Source organism: Haliotis cracherodii, unplaced genomic scaffold (assembly GCF_022045235.1).
Source record: "Haliotis cracherodii isolate W230 unplaced genomic scaffold, xgHalCrac1.p SCAF_1, whole genome shotgun sequence".
Classification (NCBI taxonomy): domain Eukaryota; kingdom Metazoa; phylum Mollusca; class Gastropoda; order Lepetellida; family Haliotidae; genus Haliotis; species Haliotis cracherodii.
Window position 1 is genome coordinate 63,244,291 of NW_027266264.1, and position 16,699 is coordinate 63,260,989.

The 16,699-nt window shown below is 39.2% G+C and overlaps 1 protein-coding gene and 1 long non-coding RNA gene across 3 annotated transcripts in view; one reads left to right on the plus strand and one right to left on the minus strand.

The window, feature by feature from the left end:
- LOC139453297 (A disintegrin and metalloproteinase with thrombospondin motifs 12-like) overlaps window positions 1-16,699 on the minus strand; it is a 139,045-nt gene that overhangs the window by 63,269 nt on the left and 59,077 nt on the right. The window lies entirely within an intron of this gene.
- On the plus strand, window positions 1,384-4,669 carry LOC139453731 (uncharacterized). 2 transcript variants are annotated; one of them, XR_011652428.1, is made up of 4 exons: window positions 1,384-1,610; window positions 2,084-2,142; window positions 3,290-3,368; window positions 4,274-4,669. It is a non-coding gene; the product is annotated as an uncharacterized lncRNA (long non-coding RNA). The 2 variants fall into 2 exon arrangements; XR_011652427.1 differs by having other exon boundaries at window positions 3,290-3,361.

Below are 16,699 nucleotides of genomic sequence, written 5' to 3' on the forward strand. Positions count from 1 at the left end.
AGTAAAGCTACTTAAAACTTCAAAGCATGTGATCTTTCAATGATAAGTTTAGTTGCACCTCCCAATCAGAATCATGAGTAAATTTGAGCAGAGGCTGATTTCTAATGTAAACTATTTTTAGGTGACTAACATTTAACAATTATTTGTGTTTGCAAGTTTAATTGCATTTATTTTACTTCAAAGAAATCAAAGCATATTATATTTTCACAATAAGTTTAGTTGCATCTCCAAATCAGAGTCGGCAAGTAGATGCTATTTTTTAATGTAAACCTTTTTGAACATTTCTCAGTTATTTGTGTTTACAAGTGACCATGCAAGTTTAATTTCATGTATTCGGGCATATTCAGACCCAAGGTAAAAAAAATAACAAGGTGCTGTTTTCACCAGGCAATAGTAGCCGAGGTACTATTTCCCTTTATAGTATAACCCTCTCTTACAACTAGCATAGGTTGATGGGGACCAATTCCAACCCGGAATCCCCAAATGAGTGGGTATGGTTTTATGCTGTTTTTAGCAATACCACGGCAAGGGACACCTGACATAGACTTCACACATTGTACCCATGACAAGAATCGAACCTTGGTCTTCAGCACTACAACCACTAGGCTACCCCACCGCCAAAATTCCCAACATAATAAACTTGTCATCACGGTATTCTTCAACAAGTGAAAATATCCATACCTTTCAAATGTCTTATCTTCCACTTCACAATGTTCACTGTTGCAAAACTCCTGTCATTTAATTTGTTCTTGATTATTCACACCTGCAAAAGTAAGTTTAGTCGGTACGGTATGAACTAAAAAAATGAGTCACTATAGAGTTTCTAGATAAAGGAATATAAATAAGCAAACATATTTCTACATCATATACATTAGCAAGGATTAACATAAGTTAGGTAGATTGCTTATCCTACAAAAATTAAATCACACATTTACTAACATATGTAAAACAGAATAAGTGGCTTACAGAAGATAAAGAACTTTAATACGTGATCAATATTATTAACATATTCCTTACCTGAATCAGAGACCATATAACAGTCTATGTATTATGGTCTCTGTCTGAATATGTCACATCTTCAGCTCCCTGCAATCGAGGTTGTGAAACATTTCTGCTGTAGGAATATTACATCCGCTGGGATATCCCTTGTCACACTGCCTGGCATGGTAGGCAAACGCATATTCCATACACCACATAGGTATACTTCCTAATACACACTGTCGAAATCCCCGCGGCTCCCAATATGGCCTGTATGAACTGTAATCGGCCAACCTCGTCTCTTTCCGTAACTGCTGCAGAAATGACCGCTCGTCATTCGTGACCAACTCGTGTTATTCCGGGACAAGCAAGTCTACCCATAATTCCCTGTATGGCCGAGGGCGCCATTTTGGAACACAAATGTAAACAAACACTCAAACCTCGTGTAATCGATGTACACCGTGATGCTTGATTGCGATATGCTTACCTCGTGTATCGATACATTGTTCTCAATCACCTCTAACTCGGAAATCCCGGTCGAAATCCACCTGAGCCATCCACAACGAGGACGTCAAGTATTTCGAAAACTCGATTGACAGCCGAAGGAAGGAAGAGCAGCTTGCAGATGCCAGGTACGTAGCAGGGCTTCGAGACATAATGTTCCATGATTTCTATACAGAGATCTTATGAAATGGATTGATTTAGATATTTTCCTGATCTCCATGTTACTACTGTAAACGTCAAGGGCCTTTTAGTTTTGTTGTTTTCGGAAACCCTTTGTTATTATTATGATCAAGTGTTTGTTGTGACATGGTATTTCTATTTGGGATTGCATAAGAGCTACAGGTGCAGGACTTTTAAGGGTCGTGTCCTTATTCTCAACATAACGCTGGGATTTGATGATGAGGGTTAGTTACCAAGGGTATAAATCTGGCAAAGTGCATGTCAAACAAAACGTGGCATTCAATTCCAATCATGTGTTGCCACCTGAACCACCTGAAAGTGAGATATGGATTACAATGAATAATGACAGCTTATCAATCTTTAACAAATTCACACTGAAACATTGAAAGGATAAAGACAAGTTAGTTGTTTTCTGTTTCAGCATGTTCAGGGTTTCTGGGCAGGTTCACAGACATCCTCAGGGAGGATACCAAGTATTGAGTGAGTATTTTTGTTTGTGATAAATACAAACTACATGTATTCATCATGGTATATTTCAATGTAATGTGAAACATCACACTCACAATAGTCCAGCTCTGTGATGGCAGCCTGTAAATAATTGAACATGGACCAGGCAATCTAGTGATTGTTATTTTCAGCCAAGATCCATGCCCTCAGAGTATGATGACAACCTAGTCTGACCACTCAATTCATTAGTTGATTAGTGTTTGCAGCGGTAGAAACTAACACTTTCAGTCCACTAGTCCTAAAATGATAGCATATAGCAAAACCTTTAAGATGTCAAAATGACTAGTGCCAATTTCTAACCCTGGTGTTTGGATGTTGTGTTTGTGTGTGTATGTATGAGTGTATTTAGGTTGGTTTGTTGTTTAACGCCGCACTCAGCTATATGACGACGGTCTGTAAATAATGGAGTCTGGACCAGAAAACCCAGTGATTCATATCATGAGCATCGAGCCACGGAATTTAGATCAATGACATGCATCAACCAAGTCAGAGAGTCTGACCACCCAATCCCGTTAGTCGCCTTTTACGACAGGCATAATGGCCTTTTACGGCAAGCATGGGTTGCTGAAGACCTAGTCTACCCCGGAATCTTCACGGGTCGAGTGTATTTAACTTAAATCATGAATCTTATACTTGTTTCTCTGTGCTTTTACAATGTAACCCAAATTTTCTCTGGAATGATAAAGTATTTTCTTATTTATATCATTTCTGAACAAAGTGTCATATCAAGGTTAGATCTCTGTCAAAACAGTGCCATGGAAAAGCCAAACAAATAGCCTAGAAATAAAAGTAAATACTGCATTGCATTAATCTGCATTTCAAGAAAATGTGGCAATAATTCATGGAATGATATTCACCTCGGTGAGGATCCCTCTGCATTGTCGAACAAGTTATTTCCTATGTAATGTATGTGTTGAATGACCCTGACTTTGTTGTCAAAATATTGTTTTAACATTTGTTAAATATGGGGATAAATGTCATCTCTGAATGTTTGACATGAATTATTATGATTAGGGTAGTTCTAAGTCGGAATCACACCCGGGGTCTTTTCATTTGAATCAAATGTACAACATGTACAGTTTGGACATTTCTGTGATGTGAATGCTACTTATGTTTGTAGAATGTCCGGATGAATAAAAGAGACAGTCATCCGTGCAGCATCAATGCAAAGAAAGACCATAGAAGAGCAACAGTGAGTGGTAAATATTTTGAAATTATTCTGTTTGGTTCATATGGTTATTTTGCAAATATGTCTTCAGTTTGTTCCTTATCGCTGTAGGCACGGATGTCCTATTATCTAAGGCACTACAATTTTCTGTGCAGAGTTGCATCTCTTGGGCTTAGCAGAAACCTATAGTCATGGGTTCAAATCCTGGTTCTCCCCGGGTTAAAGCGTTCGCTCGTCACGCCGAAGACCCGGGTTCGATTCCCGACATGGGTACAATGTGTGAAGCCCATTTCTGGTGTCCCCCGCCGTGATATTGCTGGAATATTGCTAAAAGCGGCGTAAAACCATACTCAGTCAGTCAGTGGTTCTCCCCGATTATGTTGCTAGGTTTGTCAGCATTATACACATACTCGTGGGATTCATCAAAGACCTGCATCACTTAAGACTTTCTTCCCACATCAAACTAACATGCGGTGATATATCTGGAATACTGTTCAAAGCAGTGTTAAAGCCAAATCATTTATTTAACACTGCATCCAGCAAAAGTTTGGCTATATGACAAGGATTGTGAATATATATTTTTCCATGTTGATGAGTTGAAACAATCACTAAATGACATCTCTTAAAAAGATTCCCAGCATTCCAAGCCTAATTAATAGATAAGGTTGTGATTGAGTAGGCTCATTGATCACATGTAATCATACCACAGTGATGTGGGATATTGTCCATAATAGTTATCATCGGTTTGTCTGGACCGAGTTCATAACATTAGTCACTGGTTTGTCTGGTTGAGATTTGAGATGTGATTATCTTAAATGTTTAGCATATAACAAGACTCACATATGACAACTTAAGTGATTTTGCTGCCTTCTATCTGTAAGTACATGTGGCAACAATTCTTTTTGATTGCTAAAATCTTTTTACATAATGCTGCAGAAACTGAAGTCCTGCTTGAGATCCCTGGATGAGTACTCCAGGTTGACAGTCTGGAAGGACCAGACAAGGGAGTCCTAAACAGAGGCTGCACCCCTTCAGATATCAGAGGTGATTTGCAGACAGCGATGATGAGGGTCCTGTTATTTCAATGGAGGCCGACCGAGAAATTGTATGCCAAATGGTACTGGGACACACAAAGGCTGGTCTGGCTAATGTGAGAAGACCAACCAATGCCAAGCTGGAGTGGAATTCTTCCAGGACATTCAGGAAATTCTTGTAAACACTTGAAAGGAATGATAAATGGGACTTATTGTCTTTAAATGTGGACCCAAACACCAAATGGAAAGTTCACAATTCTACTAACACAATGCAGCAGAGATAGAGTCTAACTGGTATCCCCTCATCCTGGTTCCTGTTCATCCATGGCAATATAGAAAGAAAAAGAGGATTGAGGGAAAGTAAGTTATCTGAACTGGTGAACATAATCCGTAGGTACTGTCAAGCGAACAGTTATCACACTCTGTTATGAGTATTGAAGAATAGGATGAAATTGCATTCTGCATCAGGAACCATCATGTGGACACTGTTCAATGTGCGATATACTATAGGCATATGAATAAAAGAAATTGATAATTTGATTGTTGCTTATGTTTCATTTGCCAGCTGTGTAAATGGGGATGTTTCATGATTTTGCCTCAGTTTAATAGCCACACTTATCTTATGAAACCATGCATTGCTTGGGCATCTCAAGATAAATAACACATGTTTCCTTTGCTCTGAAAACGTCTGATGACACATTGATCTGTTATGTCAAAGGTTAAAGTCACAACCAGACAAAAAGTTTGTTTGTGGTCTAACTCTTCCTTTGGGCAGGGGTCGAAGTTGGAAAAAGGTCGTGTGTGATCTATATATACTACATTTTCCCTTAAATTGCCTTTTCTACAGAAGTCTTAGTAACTCTTATACATATACTGGTTACATTACTTCCATATTTTGGTCAATGATATGTTGAATTCTACCAAAGGACTGCATATTTGGTTTATGTGCTGGATAGCTCTTTGAAATGTTTTTGAAATATTTATCACTGATATTGAAGGTCAAATTCACACTCAAAAGTGATAATTCATGAGGGGTTGAAGTGTAAGATCAAGGCAACAGTGAAGGGGTCATTCATAAAGTATTTCTGCAATTATAACTAAAATGCCTATTTCTGGAGATATTTGTGAAGTATTAAGCACATCGTTGTTATATTATTTGAATACACATATATGTGCAGTGGTTACAACTCCAGTGTCAAATTAACTGTCAATCCCTTTTAATAAAATAATTCACAGTAACTGAGGAAGAGCTTACTGTAGTACCATACAACTAGGGTGAGGCAAATGTCAATGAAGTTAGTATTTTGAATATAACAAGTACATGTACCGTTACAAATAGTCTTATTATCATCTCACTAGGACCAAAGGCCCAAGTGAGCACATTGTCAATGACTTTTTCTTTTTCTCAGTACAAACTGGAAGTCTGGACATGAAATTTAAGGATATCATTATACAAGAACTGATGTTTGTTCATTAAATACCATTAACATCCGAAAAGGACAAAATATGAAATTGAACAATTTTCTTCTCCAAAAATGTTTTAGGAGGATATTTACCATTAAAATAACACAGAATATTACAACAGGTATCTGTAATGCACAGGCTAACATTATTTACCAGAAGCAAGTCATGAAGAAAATTTGCATCCGGATACCTTCCGGAAACCTTCCGGAAACCTTCCGGAAACCTTCCAGATGCCTTCAACAACCTTCAAATTGCTTGGTATTTTCAAGTTAATTTTTTTATGTGTTTCACACTTAAGTGAACAAAATGCACCCCCCAAATTTTGACATTTTTTTTGGAAGGTTTCCGGAAGGTTTCCGGAAGGTATCCGGGCCGGATCCAAAATGGGAAGGTATCCGGAAGGTTTCCGGAAGGTTTCCGGAAGACGGAAACCTACACTTTTTTTGCTGTGCTGAGAAAATGTCTTCAATAAGATAAAATTATTGTACTGTATCTAGCATTACATATTAATACACGTTGTCTTTCAGTAGCGTAAATGTCAATGCCAGGTAGAGCATCTGGTAATTACAAGATAGTTCTTGGCCCATAAGGTTTCCGTACATCTCAATATCCATGTAAAAGGAAACGTAGACAGGTTGTATTATCACAAGATATTGTATCAGTTACTATATCTCTAAGCAATGAAAAGGGGAAGGTGATTGGGTAAACGAGATACAGAGTACGTTGTAATTTCAAGATAGTGAACACCCATATCTCCATACAGTGATGCTTCCATATATCTCACTCTCCCTAACAGAAGCTATGTGGTACATGTCTTTAGACAACAATGTTTTGTGTCTGGTAATGTGTACAAAACAAGGTAAAGGGAAGAATACATGGGTAAAGTAAATGCATAAGAAACTGACAGACATCTTTTTCTGAAGTGCACGCTGCTAGTGACGTGACATTATTCTTACATGGACGCTTAACACACACCGATGGAAGACGGCAACGTTGCCATGCTTAATCTTGCACCATGTTTTGTCTGAGAGCGTTAAAGGTTTGCTTTTACTCTTCTAACGTTTAACGTTTACGTTAAGATTTATCAGAAACAATCACACGGTGTATTTACAAAGCCTCTGTGGAAGAGTGCACATATTCCTTACAATAAATGCCAGAGTCAATACAGGACTAATGTCACTCACGGTTTATGTAAGGGTAAATGATGTATTGGTAATGTGATTCCAATAATCTGAGCAAAGAATAAAAAGCTCTCTGGTGATGTATGTCCTTCCCGAACGTGATAATGCCAGCACGCACATACCTGAATTGATTAGTTTATCTACATGTCCAGTTCATATTCATGTATTTTATTCTGTTGATCAAATGTTACACCCATGTGACATGTTGTGCTTCAGGAAACAATGTACTGTCGTTCAGGAGCATAATAAGAATCATTCTTAAAAGCACATGCAATGATCTGCTGTGACGCTGTGACATTCATCAAAGACAGCAAACGTCATTAGTTCCATTGTCAAAGCAGTAATGATTACGTGAAAGAGACTGCTCGAGTGCACAACCCTCATATGAAATGTCATTGAATATATAATGATAACTGTTTGATACAGCCGACCACCCACGTGAGCGCCACCTCCATTTGGAGACACACATACTGCGTGTACAACATGTACCGCCAAACCAAATACACAGAGGGTTGAATATCAGACAACGGACTCTCATATACTGTTTGTATTGATATTGTTCCCCCATTCATGTCAATTAAACACTCTCATTTTGGAAAGCGATCACTTCATCTTCAGAAGAGCATGGGAATTTTCCTCTCAAGATGTTCAAGGAAATACTATATCAACATAAAACATCAACGACAGAGAAGAACCAGTCTCGACTTTCCGCCGAAACAGAATTCCATTGGGTGTAAAAGGCAAAATAGCGGTCACATATATATGAATGGATCACTGAAAATCAGTGGTTAAACCAGGTGTTGACGACATGTCCTGCACTACCGGTAACACCCACCACTAACACATTCCTCCAATTTCGGTTCCTAAAATATTTAGCCAGAAGAAACGGAATTCGTGGCCTTGCGAATATTAATTCAACTCGTTGACAATTTGGACAGGTACAATGTCTGGTCCCTCAAGCTACCAAACATAAGCAACTGATTTAATCTCTCGTTATCCATGGTAACCAACGGCAAGCGACACGTCACATGTTGCCTGTCTATGCGTCGATTCGGTCAGTGCAACGTGCTCCACACATACAAGAACCTTCAACTGTTCCCAACTATAATCTCTAACTGACGCGAAGGAGCACATACACTTCAAAGGCAACTCTGGAATACCTCATATCTCAATCTTACCAACACTTGCAGGAGGGAAGTCACTTTTCATACAGCATCTGTACCCATTTGTATGTGACTCCGCACTGTTACCGACACATTATGAACAACCTGTCGGTGGAGTTATGTTAGCGTGAGACAGCTACTCTAATTGTAGCTGATAGGAGACAGTGAAATTAATGTTTCAAACAACAACACCATGACGAAACATGAACTTCCCAGTGAAAGGCGCGAACAAAGTAGAGCTGACTCGTGTTCCCGCGTCACCTATCGCTGGGACAACCTTCTGTCATCAATCCTTTCGTTCTTTTGTAAACTCATATTTACTTCTATTCATTTTTTTTTTATTCTGATAACTAAGCTTATGTCCAAAACGTGCGAGAGGTAGACTTGTTGCAAACATAAAGTAATGAATGTTTTTACGACATATCGTTGGATCATGACTCCTGTCATCCATCCACTTATCCATCCATCAGTTATTTATTCGTTCGTTCCGTTATATATCTATATAGGGGCGGTCGGGTAGCCTAGTGGTTAAAGCGTTCGCTCGTCACGCCGATGACCCGGGTTCGAATCCAGACATGGGTACAATGTGTGAAACCATATTTCTGGTGTCCCCCACCGTGATATTGCTGGAATATTGCTAAAAGCGGCGTAAAACCAAACTCACTCACTCACACACTCGAGATATAGCTGTGATCATTCCATCCTTTCCATTCATCTATAATTCTCCAAAAAGTCTAGTAAGAACGTTAAAGCTCACCTGTCTCACAAGAAATAGTCAAAACCGTATCAAACTATCAATATTTACATTCAAATGGATATAAAGTCACAAGACATATTTATTTAACATATTAGAGCTATTCCAAAAGATTCACATTTTGGTTATTATGTATAGAATTGCGTCCATTTTAAATTGACGCAGTCAGGCGATACAAGACTTCAATAATGGCCATTCACATTTCAAACGGATAATGCACACACGCGGGCAGGGACAGGTGAGTCATCTAAAATGTTTTTTAATACCTTTATCTACATTGTGTCCAGGAATATAGGCCAGCTGTATCCCGTTCCCGAGGTCATGGGCAACACCAGTACGAGACTGACCACAAAGGTTGTTAGTTATAGACGGACACGGTTGTGTGAACATATTACGACGATCTGAGACTTGTTCGTTGCTTCGCTGTCTAACGCCGCAGCCCAAATATCCCATCTATATCGAAGACACTTGTCTGGACCAGATACACCAGTGATCATAAGCAATGTCCCTCATTGTCAATGGACGATAACACGCAATCAACCAAGCCAAGGAGTCTGACAACCCGATCCACGTAGTCGCCTCTTAATGACAAGCATCGGTTACTTACGGTCCATATTAACCCGAAATCCTCAAGCTCACGCTATCAACCACTTGTTTGGGACAAAAAGTTGTCTTAAATACTCGTTATGCCGGTTTTGTTTCGTTAGGTTAAGTTTACTCTTTTTTATTAGCATAGATAATATCGCAATATTCATTAACATGAGGGTTTGGTAAGAGTGGTAGTTGGTATTCCTACCGTAGAAACATACACGGTAAATACGCACTCACGCGTTCACCCCTACGTACTCCCATGTAAACAATACACATGAATATATGCATAAGGCACTGATTGCCTTTCTGTTCGCCCCCTCTAAAATATAATCTCCAATACAAATATCGAACTCCCGTATTAGTAAATCAAAATATTCTACATCATGCGAAAGTTGATATGCCATCAAAAAGTGCAGTTTAAATAGGAATAATAAATGTAAGTGGAAGTTTTTATTGTATGTTTGTACAGTTGCTCCGTGTCACTGAACCGTGTTGTACAGAACTGTCTGTGAGATGGCGAACTCTGGTGACTCAATCAGGCTCGTGTTGCAGCCGCAGATACCGTGTTTCATAGAGAAAGCACCTGCTACCTTCCCCCTCCATGTGCCGTCACAATAGCGACCGTGGATGTAACCAGTGAACGTTGAATCAATTGCATGGCATTATATACGCAGCAGGACATTGTATTCTATCACAAACATGCCAAGCACATTCTGAGAACATCTTATTTCGCGCACCAGGATGCAAGCTCTTTATGCGACATGTACGTCTGACACAATATATTTCAGTTTCCGTTTTGGTAGGATTCGTAGATCGAATGGAATTATGATGTATCGTTTGCCAGTTGTTACGCAACATGCCAAAACCTCGTTGGGATTCAGTAATATTTTAAAGGTCACTATGTAACTGAAGTGTCGCTACATGTATTGGCTATGGCTATAAAACACTTGAAACAACCAAGGATGTATAGAAGGAAACGGCATACGTGCATCCCCTAGTTCTCTGTATGAGACAGTCGTAGGTTGTTTCTTCACGCAAACATACTGTGCCCTGACACTGGAGATGGACGCCATCAGTGTACAAGACTTGCCCAACCTTTTCGCCAACACCTGGTGTCAGCGCTTTGACCATTCGTTATCCATGAGAGTTTTAGAATGCGTTGCTTTGATTTGCTTTGACTGTTTCTTTACTTGTAACAGTGGTACGGATTTGTATACTCCTATGGTTTGTTATTAATTTATTAAACATGGATTAATCCCCTACACATGGAACGTAGTCTCAGAGTTATCCTGAACGAATTAGCGAAGGCTAAAATAATCAGATAATCACATTAGGTGTTCAGAAGTTTCGTTAGATCAATGTCCCAGACCTGAACACACACACACACACACACACACACACACACACACACACACACACACACACACACACACACACACACACACACACACACACACACACACACGCACAACCCACACACACACAACCCACACACGCTCCATCGCCGCAGGTGAAAATAATGTGCACAATATGCACGAGCCCGTGACAGAAGCCATACGGTACCTCCCTGTGTCACAGATGGAAGAACACCTAACACCCGATCACCTGTGATGCAAACACGGACCAACTACCTCCAAACACCACTCTGATCTCGCTGACACAGCTTTTGTCGAGCAAGATGAGTTTAACACTGATATCACATGAATAATATAGGGGTTAACTAGCACGGGGAAAATTGGGGGTATTAAATGACTATAGCCTACATGCATTTACCGTAAGAAAATATCTCTAGAAACATTCTTTCGCCTTTTCGCGAACACCTGGTATCATCACTATTTGACACGTGCTCATGATGTAGTCGGAATCGTACAATCCACTCTACTGTTAGCAGAGGTTGCTATTGAATATGGAAAGGGTTTTGTCGCTCAAATTACACGTTCAATAAGAATATATGATGTAAAAACGTCATGTTATACCGTAGCTTTCGTCCACTGCTGTTAGACTGAGACGCAAATGAAGTCCCCAAAGGACAAACATTTGCCTCATTTCGTGATCAATAAACTCAAACAGATATGTTGTGTTCAATAATGTCGGCATTACAAGACTTCCAACGAGTGAGTGCAAAATACGCCAAATGCATTAACACGTAGCCACGATAACAATACATTTACTTAGTTGTAATGGAAGTGATTTCAGTTGAATCCATATAACCGAAATATGCATGTCTGAGTCAAACTAAAATTGACAGCTTGGAAGACCTTGTTTTTTGGGAAACACCAGAACTGGTTCTTCTGTGGTCTTTGCATGGAAAATTGTAGTATAAGTACCCTGCCACGGCATCTCCATTTACTGATTAAAGTTACACAATAATGTATTAACATACGCGTTATTTGTTCTTGTAGGGTGGAACATGCGCATATTATATTTATATTTAATACACATGTTGTCAAGAATCTCAAAGTCAAATACATGAAATGAACTATATCCATTTATTACCTTTTCTTGCACACATATCACAATATCCCCTAAGTACGGAAATAAGTACATTAGTTAATACATTTGGCCCTATTGACTATTCCTGTGACGTAATCAAATTTCATTGTATGACGTCATCAAGTCAAAGACGTCATTAGGACAATATTGAAAAATATAGACGACACAACTTTGCACAGGAACATTAATTTCTCGATGCACGTGACGTAGTGTGGACATTTGATAAACGTAGGCACATATGTGTAATCTAGACTTGCACTAGTCGCAAAGGAAATAATTCTTTGTTTAAATCGCAATTCCTAGATTGTATACTAATAAATAATAAAATGAAGATGTTCAAATAAAAAAATCTTTATGTAGCATGGATATTGTAAGAACAGAATTACTATACATATATGAACCTATCATCCAGCATAGCCTTGGAGCAAGGCTATGTGTACCTCTCTGTCTACAAGAGAACTGACCTGATCATGAAGGGATCTAATTATGTTTTACAATAAACATGTAATACAAAAAAGAGCGGAAATGTAGCTTCTGAAACAGAAAACTGCAGTATATCAAACCGGAATACAATTAACCAACTGAACATGTAACATTTTCCATATTTATTCCACAGGTAAGGACCACTCATTATCCACAATTATATACTAGCATAAAACATCTACATAACATGACCAGGACGTGTGAACAGCTGTCATCAGCATCTTCCCCTAAATATCAAGGAGGGATCAGTATATAAATACGTTCACATATTGTGCCTCCCCCAGGACTACACAGTATGCGTTTGTCATGCAAGGTGTTGCCAGTGTGAGCCCACATCAGCCGACTCGTGTCAGGATGGACTGACTCAAACACTGTGCTAACAACACGGGGCAGAAATAAACAGTGAAGTGCATAATAGAAATAGAAATAATTCCGGAACATATTTTGTACTTTTCATGATAGCAAGTGTTTTCCTCGACACATAAGTCGTATCTTGTCCTTTAGTGAAATAAATCACGTCAGCCTATCTATCACACTGACACATAAATGTCTGATTTTAAGGGTACGGGGCATTTTTTATCCATGAGTGTGCTAGATATATTAACCTCTCCCAATGGATGTCATATTGTTAGTCGGGCCTCCCTAAATGCTTTTACGCTTTTCATGATCCTCCTTCTGCCGAGTGAATGAGTATGGTTTGCACCGATTTTTAGCAACATTCAAGCAAAATAACTCTTGATAAATGGATATGTACATCTCACAGGTTGCGTAAAGCGACTTAAGATTCTATTTACATGTCAAGAACATTCTTACATGTTTGGTCCTACAAACCTGAACTTTTATTAGGAAATAGTGGGCATTCCAGGGAATACACTGATCCCAGTAACCTAAACTTGTCGTAAGATGCTGTAATATAGTCAGAGTTAAAAAAACACACCGCAAAAGTGATTTTAGATGTATATTTTTTATATCATATAAATAATCAACAGATGGTACTCGATTGTTCAAAATGGGCACACATCATTGTCATTCACCCATGTTCCATATGGCACTCTCGGAACAGAAGCAATCACATCCCGAATTGTCGCCAGGGGAATATTCACCCACCGTGCCTTGTGCCAACTGTCGGAGGTTCTGTGGTTGTTGCTGACATACTCGCAGTCGTTGATTCATTGCAGCCCATTAATGTTCGATTACGTTTAAATCTGGAGACCTGGAGCTGGATGTTGTGATTCCTGAAAAAGGCTGTTGTCATTCTTGCCGTGTGAGGACGGGCGTTGTCTTGATGAAATAGACGGTCGCTTCTTGCATAAGAGGAAGGACGTTTTTCATAGCCCAGCAAGTGATGTTGTATGTGCATGCCAGGCTCTCACGTGGTTGTGTTTTGCAATTATTCCATCTTTTCGCCAAATTTCTGCAGAACCCCATTCTTTCACGAAAAATCAATCCCAATCATGCAAAAATGACCAATTCATTTTGGTATTAATTTTGCATGGATGGTGGCAACACTGTCAGATATTTACGATTTTACTACATTTGCGTTTTTCTTGCAGAGCATATTATGGATCAGGTAGTCAAGCTTAGTTACTTCGATTTTTGCGTTTCATCGTATCCCGACTGCGTTTAACTATGCCTACAATATCAATGGTTTGCCTGGTCCAAACTCGATATGTCACAGGCCGCCGTGATACAGATTCAATATTGTAGACCGCGTATTAAAACAATACACAAATATATGTCTATGGGAGAGTGAGTTCCAAGACCCTCGTCTGCCGAAGCACAACGGTCTTATGCCTGGCGGGTCTCAGATGGGTATAAGTGGTAATAATTTAAGATATGGTGTATATATCTAACCCAGAATGGTTGCGATTGAGAAGTTTTACAACTTCCAGGGATAATTGGTTTTGAGTATGTAGTATCCGTTGTGTTTGATATTGGCACGATGGAAGTGTTAGGTATCTAATGGAGGGCCACAATCGCGCTAGGGTAGTCACCATATCTCAACACAGAACATGCTGACTCGAGACAGGTAAGGATGATAATCCTTGTAAGAGATCCACGATGTTATCGAACGGTAGCATACATTTCAGTGAACCATCCAATATGATTAGCTGACCACCAAAGCACCCTCTTTATTACTTGTTTGTAACCCAACTTCCAAAGTTAAGAAGTTCCTTTCAACCACGGTCTAGACTCCGTAATCTCTTCAGGTCGTGTTTTATCACCGCTTCCTTTCACCAACCTTCCGACTTTCATTAATAACGATATCACGTAGAATAAATCCGACTATAACTACTTCGTAAGTGCAAACCCCCTCCGGCCCTACATGCTCACGTCAAGCTAATGTCCGATTGAATTCCTCTTCAAGAACTTACACTTGTTGTTCCGTGCTAGCGTGTTCAAATAGCATTCAATGCGAGGTGAGAAACAGATGTATCATGTGGCGTTGTCAACGATAACGGTTAATTTTTACATTTATCTTACATTTGATTTAGGTAAAAGTGTTTACGCAATGAGAAGCTTTAAACGGGGCTTGAAAGGCTTTTGGTGCAAGTTCAGTTACATTACATATTTATTGCCTGGAATCTATGAAACTATGAAACCGTTAGAGGTTGGCTTGAAATCAAGAATCGAAAGGTTGTTAGCCTTGATCTGTCATCACCATTCCCTTGCTTATTGGAAATATGTTCGACCTGACTTTAGGTTTCCTCCACCACTAAGCCCATAAGCAATGATATAACTGAAATGCTGTTGAAAGCAGAGTTGAAATCAATTCCCTAAGACGACGTCTTGATGAAAGCCATGGGTAACGTGAAGCAATAAACAAATATACACTGCTAAACACAAATCCCTTTGTATTTTTCCTGGTAAACCATAACAGTATCATGTAACACCTTGTTAGCCATGTACCTTGGTGGCTGTAGACAAGGACTCCCCCTTTAACAACCAGACGCAGACAGTGAGTGAGTGAGTGAGTGAGTAGGTGAGTGAGTGAGTTGGTGAGTGAGGGAGTGAGCGAGCGAGAGAGTACTTGTAGTTCTACGACTATGAATCTCCCATACTTTTACATAGACTTCAGTAGTAGTCGCGCTACGATTGCTTTGTGAAACGTGCCGCTTACTGTTATATGTGGTGAATATTTACCTACTTGTAGCCCCCCTTGAACTCTTAAAAAAGATGTCTTTGACAAGGTAAATCGTGAGAGGAGTGCAGATTATCAGGCTTACATTCGCCTGATTTCTTAAGCTATTGTTTTTATATTCTAAAAAAACAAAAACAGCAAGTTATATAATCAATAATCTGTGTAAACTGACGCGAAGACAGGAGATTACACATCATCCTGGTAACATGCACATTCCATGTCTTAATACAGAAAAAAATGTACTACAATATATCACTTATTATTAGATCTGAACCAATTCCGTTTACACGTGAGCCGACCACATTTGAATGACACCAGACCATGAAAGGACAAGTGAAAAAGCGGTAAAGTTCATAACACAAAGATGGGCCTGATCGCCACAACATATGTCCATCTTAGTGTTACCCTGCTTCATTGGTAAATTTTAGAAAAGGTTAAATGTCACCAACCTCACACAGAAAAATGTATAACTTTAGTTTGCCTTACAGTTGGTAAAATGTCATAAACATTTCCACCCCACTGTAATTGACGCCAAGTGTTATATAAAGCTTGAAATTGAAAGGGCATGTGTTAAACGTGGCCAGATACAGCCACGATTCATCAGACATTACCCGCCTATCACCACATCTAGTGTCCATTTAAACTGTAAATGTTTCCATTTTGAAATTCAAAGTAGAAATGTCGACAGTCGGGGCAAAGGGCCTGCCCACTCGTTCCATAACTACATCAGTCTGTTCCTTGTGACATGATAACAACCCGGCATTTGCTCTCTGCATATAATATGTGTTTATCTTTGTTTCTTGTAGGAGTTAAACGCTCAATAATACATTTATGAGTGGGTGTCATTTTCTAGTTTATAGATTGTCACTTCCTACACAATTAGACACCTTAAACATAATGACGCCCTGCCTACCCCCTACATTCTTGACGAAACTCGTTTGTTTGTTTCTAAAGTAACATACTTATACTGAAATACAGAAAAATTGAAATTCGATTAGCCATTACTGTTTCACGGTAGTAATTATGTGACTCCCCTTTCAAATGTTTCCTCTACCTG